Genomic DNA, 5,871 nt, shown 5'->3' with positions numbered 1-5,871 from the left:
GAACTGTTTTTATCACAGTGTTATTTATTGCTTTTTTTCAATAAAGTCCCCAGCATTTTCCACTGCCAGTTAAGAATGCTGTGAACAAGCGTCGGCTGCCTTATGCTCTGCTGAAGGTGCAGCAGAGTGAGAGATGGCACAGGGATGGAATGGCCTAGGCAACCCTAGGACTGGGGCAGGGGAGGCCAGAGGGTGGCACTGGTGAGAGGACTAGCCTCACAATGGCCAGAGCAGGCAACCTCAAAGCCATTCCCCATTGCACTCACCCAGGCAGTTCTGGGGCCACTGCCCATCTGAGTTTTCCTTCTGAAAGTTGTGTGTCCTCAAGACAAGCTTTCCCAGGTCATGTCTGAACAGGTGTGGATTAGGGTCCTCCTGCCCCTCCCCAGCACAACCATGCTTATGGGCACCGCCTCCTGTTCACAACTGTCTGCTGACCTGTGCCACAGACCTGCAAAACCTCATTTGCTGGAGGCAACCTTTGGGGCCAGGGAGATAGATGGCTTTAATGAGTAAGATGCTTGCCTTACAAACAAAGGACTTGAGGTTAGGTTCCCAGACCTCATGTGGGGTGTGTGTGTGTGTGTGTGTGTGTACATACTGCTGTGCCTCAGTGATTAATAGCTCACACCTCTTCCAGAGGACTTGAGTTCAATACCCAGCACCAACATGATAGCTCATTTCTGTTCAACTCTAGTTAGTTCCAGGATTTCCGATACCTGCTCTGCCCTCCTCCAGCACACATGCATAAAGTGGTACACAAAATTCACATGTTAAAAAGGTTCCTTGACTCTTTGGTGATAGTAGGCAGTTGAGGATTTTTTGATAGAACGAGCGATCGTAGTAGCTTCTTTTCCAAGAGCACTCTGCTTCGTGCTGCTTTGCTCCGTGTCACCTTTGGCAGGAATGGGGATGTAAGCATCCCTGGTTTAATTCTAATAGGGCCATACTCATGACGCCTCCCACTACTGAGCCACCCACAGTGAAGCATACCCAGAATACCAGGACTAGGGAAGCAGAAGAACTGCAGGCTCAACAGCAGCTTTTAGAAACACAATAGAAACTGTCTCAAAGGTTAACCAAGCAGGAATGATGTAGCCAGATGTGGGAGTGCATGTCTGTGATCCCAATGCAGCTTGATGGGACCCGGGAATCTTACAGGCCTTCTGTAGGCCACATCGAACAACAAAAGACCACACAGGGATAGAGAATACTCTTCCAGGCACCGGAGAGCTGGCTCAGCAGTTAAGAGGACACACGTTTGACTCCTAGCACCTGAATCAGAAAAGCTTACAACCCTTTGTAACTTCAGCTTTAGGGGCTCTGACACCCTCTTCTGGCCTTTGAGAGCATCAGAACACCATTAATACAGAGGGAAAAACCTGGAAAACAGGCAGCTCTGAGGTAAAACTACCCACATCCTTCGTAGCCTGTTTCCCAGCATACACTGCTTTCAAGCTAATTATAGGCTTTGATTTTGTTTTTTTCTGTTTTGAGACAGGGTCTCAATACCCTTAGCTGTCCTAGAACTCAGTCTGTACACCAGGCTGGCCTTGAACTCAAGGTCAAGAGATTTGCTTGCCTCTACCTCTTGAGTGCTGGGATTAAAAGTGTGCACCGACATGCCTAGCTTGTGCTTTTGGATTTTTGTTATCAGCTGGGATGATAAAAATGGTACACTAACCACACAGCATATGCATACGGATCTGAGTTCCATCCTCCACAACACACATGGAAAGTTGTTTTGATCTGCTTTCATTGTTTTAAAGACTTATTACCAGAGGGGAGTGGGAAGGGAAAGAAGCGTGGTTCGTGTGTTTACATGGAGGCCTAAAGAGGATGCTGGATTTGTAGGAACTGAAATTATGAACAGTTGTGGCCCTCTCATGGTGGGTGCCATGAGCCAAAATTCGGTCCATTTCCTCTGGGAGCAGCAAGTGGTCTTAGCCAGCACCCTTGGAGAAATAGGGTTTTGTTCTTCCAGACAGTTTTCCTATGGTAAACCTGGCTGATCCAGAACTTAGCTAAGTAGTCCAGGATAGCCTTCAATGTAGAGTTACAAGGTTAGCTACAATGTCAGAGTTGTATTTGTTTGTTCTGGGGCAGAGTTTTGCATTGTAGCACAGGCTGGCCTTGGATTGTGGGTAATTCTTCTTCCTCAGCCTCCTGAGTGCTCGGTATATATACCCGGACAATGAGAACTGGCTTCAAAAGCCACCATTTCCACTTAGAATTGTTTTTTCTGGCATAGGAGCTGATACATCCTCTCCAGCCTCCCTTGCACTTGGGTGTCACCTTGGATTGGGAAATGTGGATGGCCTGGTCTTTCGGAGCCCCATATGCTTCGCCTCCTGTTGCCGGGATGGTGGTCTGACTTCCTTTGGCTGCCACAAGAACAAGTCACAGCAAGAGCAGCACTTTGTTGTGTGTGCTTGGTTAGTCAGGTAGGTATTTTTGAGGGTGGGTCTTCCTACACAGCCCCGGCTGTCCTGGAACTTGCTATGTAGTTTAGGCCAGCTTCAACTCCCAGAGCTCCACTTGCTTCTGCTTCCCTCTCTAATGTGGGAATTAAAGATGTGCACTATTACCGGGCGGTGGTGGCACATGCCTTTAATCCCAGCACTTGGGAGGCAGAGGCAGGTGGATTTCTAAGTTCGAGGCCAGCCTGGTCTACAGAGTGAGTTCCAGGACAGCCAGGGCTATACAGTGAAACCCTGTCTTGAAAAACCAAAAAAAAAACAAAAAACAAAAACAACAAAAAAAGATGGGCACTACTGCTCCTGCCTGGTTTGTTTTTGTTTTGTTTAATTTTGTTTTAAGCAAGAGCTGGCTATATAACTCAGGCTGTCCTGGAACTGTCATCTTCCTGCCTCAGTCTTCCTAAGGCTAGAATCAGAGACCTGCACCACAAAGCCTGGCTTAACATCTTCAAAGCACAGTTGGTGCTGAAACTGACATTAGTGTCACTAGCCTAAGAGCCAGGTATCTTCAGAGTTGCCTCCTTCAGAGGTTCAGGGATCTCTGTGCATTGACATGAAGTCACACAGTCCTCTGAGGGTGAAGTGAAGCTGATTATAGGGAAGAAAGAGAAAAGATGCGAGAGACAGGTATGGGAGGGCTGCAGGTCATTACCATGACAGCAGTAGGTGGGTTTCTCATAGCCTCCTTATACTACCATACCATGGGAAGCAAAGCTACAAGTAACAAACAATTTTGCTGAAATATACACAAGACATTTGTTCTCACCCCAAAATCCCCCTACTTCTTCCACCAAGGTCAGTAGAATCTTTGCCCCTTGCCTTGAGCCTCAAGTGCACCTCCTCTTATTGTCCCATGCCTCAGCAGACTGAGAAATCTGCTAACAGACCCTGACCTGCCTCACTCTGCCTGGCAGTCTCCAGTCTGTCTGTTTGTCTCTGTCTCTGTCTCTCTGTCTCTGTCTCTGTCTCTCTCTCTCTCTCTCTCTCTCTCTCTCTCTCTCTCTCTCTCTCTCTCTGTTTTCCAGAGAAGTGGCAAATGGTTCCCAGCGACTCTGTGCACTGCCTTTCCGGTTGTGCATCCCAGGGCTCTTGGTTCATTCCTGAAATCTCTGGTCTCTTTGGGGCTGAGCTTTGGAGGATACAAACTGTTTGGCCCCAAAGACAGACAGATACTCACAAATCAACATTGCTTCCACTTCTTTAAAAGATTGAAAATCTTACTTCTTTATTCATTATTGGAATCAAATAAGATCTATGTGGGAGGCTAGGTGGTGGCTAGGGAGATGGCTCTGCCAGTAGTGATTGCAGGGCAAACCTGAGGCCTGAGTCCCCAGCACCCACACAAAAAGCTAAACAGTGTTGTGTGCACTGGGAATCCCAGCCCTGGGGAGGTAAATGGATGGACTGAGGGCTGCATAGGTGGATGTATGGCTATGTGGGTGGCTGCATGCTTATTTGACCTACCAGGAACCACACCATCAAAAAATCCAGTCTTACCCCCTCTAGCAGCTATCAACTTCCAATAGCCCCTTAGCTAGTGACGGGAACCCTATCCCCAGTCCATCTGGAATGTTGACTCACTTAATCTTGTGCCGGCAACCACAGCTGTTAGGAGTTCGAGTACAGCAGTTCTGCCATGGCCAGAAGGCACTGTTCACCGGTTCTTCTGACCTCAGGCTTTTGTGAATATTATGGGGCAAATTATACATTGGTTGATGGATCTTAATTGGCTTTGAGTCTAGAATATAGCAGCACTTTGTTGAGCGGGTAGTTCTTCAGGGCTGAGGGGAATAGGCTGGGTCGTTTATTTGGTGGTAGTTTTGAGGTACACCCCAGACAGTGAAGGGCTTGAAGAAACCAAGACACACAATGGGCTACTTATTTTACTAGCATATGAGTCCTGGGAGTTGAACTCAGGTTGTCAGGCTTGGTGGCAGGTACCTTTACCCACTGAGCCATCTAACTGATCTGCACATCTGATTCTGAGCTGTTCCCCTGTGAGAGAGCGGGGGGGGGTGGGGTGGGGTGTTCCTTATGTGAGTTACTGATTTCCTAGCTGTTACCTCTTCTCTCAGAAGGGTAAATAAGTCTCTGGTTTGGAGGTGAGCTCTCACCATGGTGCCCAGGCAAAAGCTATCTTCCTGTCTCAGCTACCCCATCACAGGGACTCAGGCACACACCACTGTCCCTGGTTCAAGAACAGAGCTTGACTTTTTAGTTTGGGGATGTGGAACTTAGCTTAAGTGATTCTGGTCCCACTTGTTGGGCACAGTTTAGGTACTTAGTATAAAATGTTGCCTGAGATTTTATTTAAGAAAATGTATGAGACCATGTTCTTATTAAACAACAACAACAAATACTCTATGCCAGGAGATGGCTGGGTGTTTGCTGGGCAGGCATGAGGGACTGAGTGTGATTCTCAGAACCAAGGAGAGAATGGTGGGTGGAGTGGTGCACACTTGCAATCCCCTCAGCAGAGAAGCAAAGACAGGAGGATCCCTGGGGCCTGCTGACCAGCCAACTTAGCCTAGTGGATGAACTGCAGGCCAGAGAGATCCTGTCTCAAGCAGCAAGTGGCCTTCCTGAGGAAGATGCCATAATGTGTCCTTTGACCTCTGTATGTGTGCTTATGCACTTGAATGCATACCTACATGAATATACCTGCACACATGAATGTGCACATGCACATGAAAATGTTCTCCTCTGACACCTGACATCTCTTTTTCCTCCCTGTTCTATCCATACATTTTTGTCAGTTTAGCTTTTTGTTTTCTGCCCTGTGGTACTAATGTTGGTACCAAGGCCTTGTACATACTAGACAGTCACTCTGCCACTGAATTATATCCCTAACCTCCCTCTTTCATCTCCCCTCTTCTCCTCTTTCTTCTGGAGAGGTGGGCAGGAGAGACAGAGTCCTTCACTGAAATGATCTGGATCAGACTGGACTCTAAGTGATCCACCTGCCTCGGCCTTACTAGCTAGCTTTGTTATATAGTCCAGGCCACCTGCCTAGGGATGGTGCCACCCACAGTGGGCTGGCCCTCCTGTATCAAGACAATCACGTACACATAATAGCCTGAATAAGACAAGTACACATTTGAGATTTTTTTTTTTTAAAAAAAGGTGATTCTAGGCTGTGTCAAGTTGACAGTTAATGCCAACTAGGACAGATGGATGAGTGGATGGATAGATAGGTAGATGGGTAGTTGACAGGTGGGTGTATAGGTGGTATGTTGGTTAGTTTTTGTCAACTTGACACAAACGAGTAATCTTGGAAGAAGAAACCTCAGTTGAATTGCCACCATTAGACTGGCCCATAGGCTAGTCTGTGGGGGCATTTTCTTGGTTAATGATTGATATAGAAGGGCCCAACCCACCCACCCTTGTGGGT

Source organism: Mastomys coucha, unplaced genomic scaffold (genome assembly GCF_008632895.1).
Source record: "Mastomys coucha isolate ucsf_1 unplaced genomic scaffold, UCSF_Mcou_1 pScaffold21, whole genome shotgun sequence".
In the NCBI taxonomy this organism is placed as follows: Eukaryota; Metazoa; Chordata; class Mammalia; order Rodentia; family Muridae; genus Mastomys; species Mastomys coucha.
The sequence above is the reverse complement of the archived record's forward strand: the minus strand, read 5'-3'. Positions refer to the sequence as shown.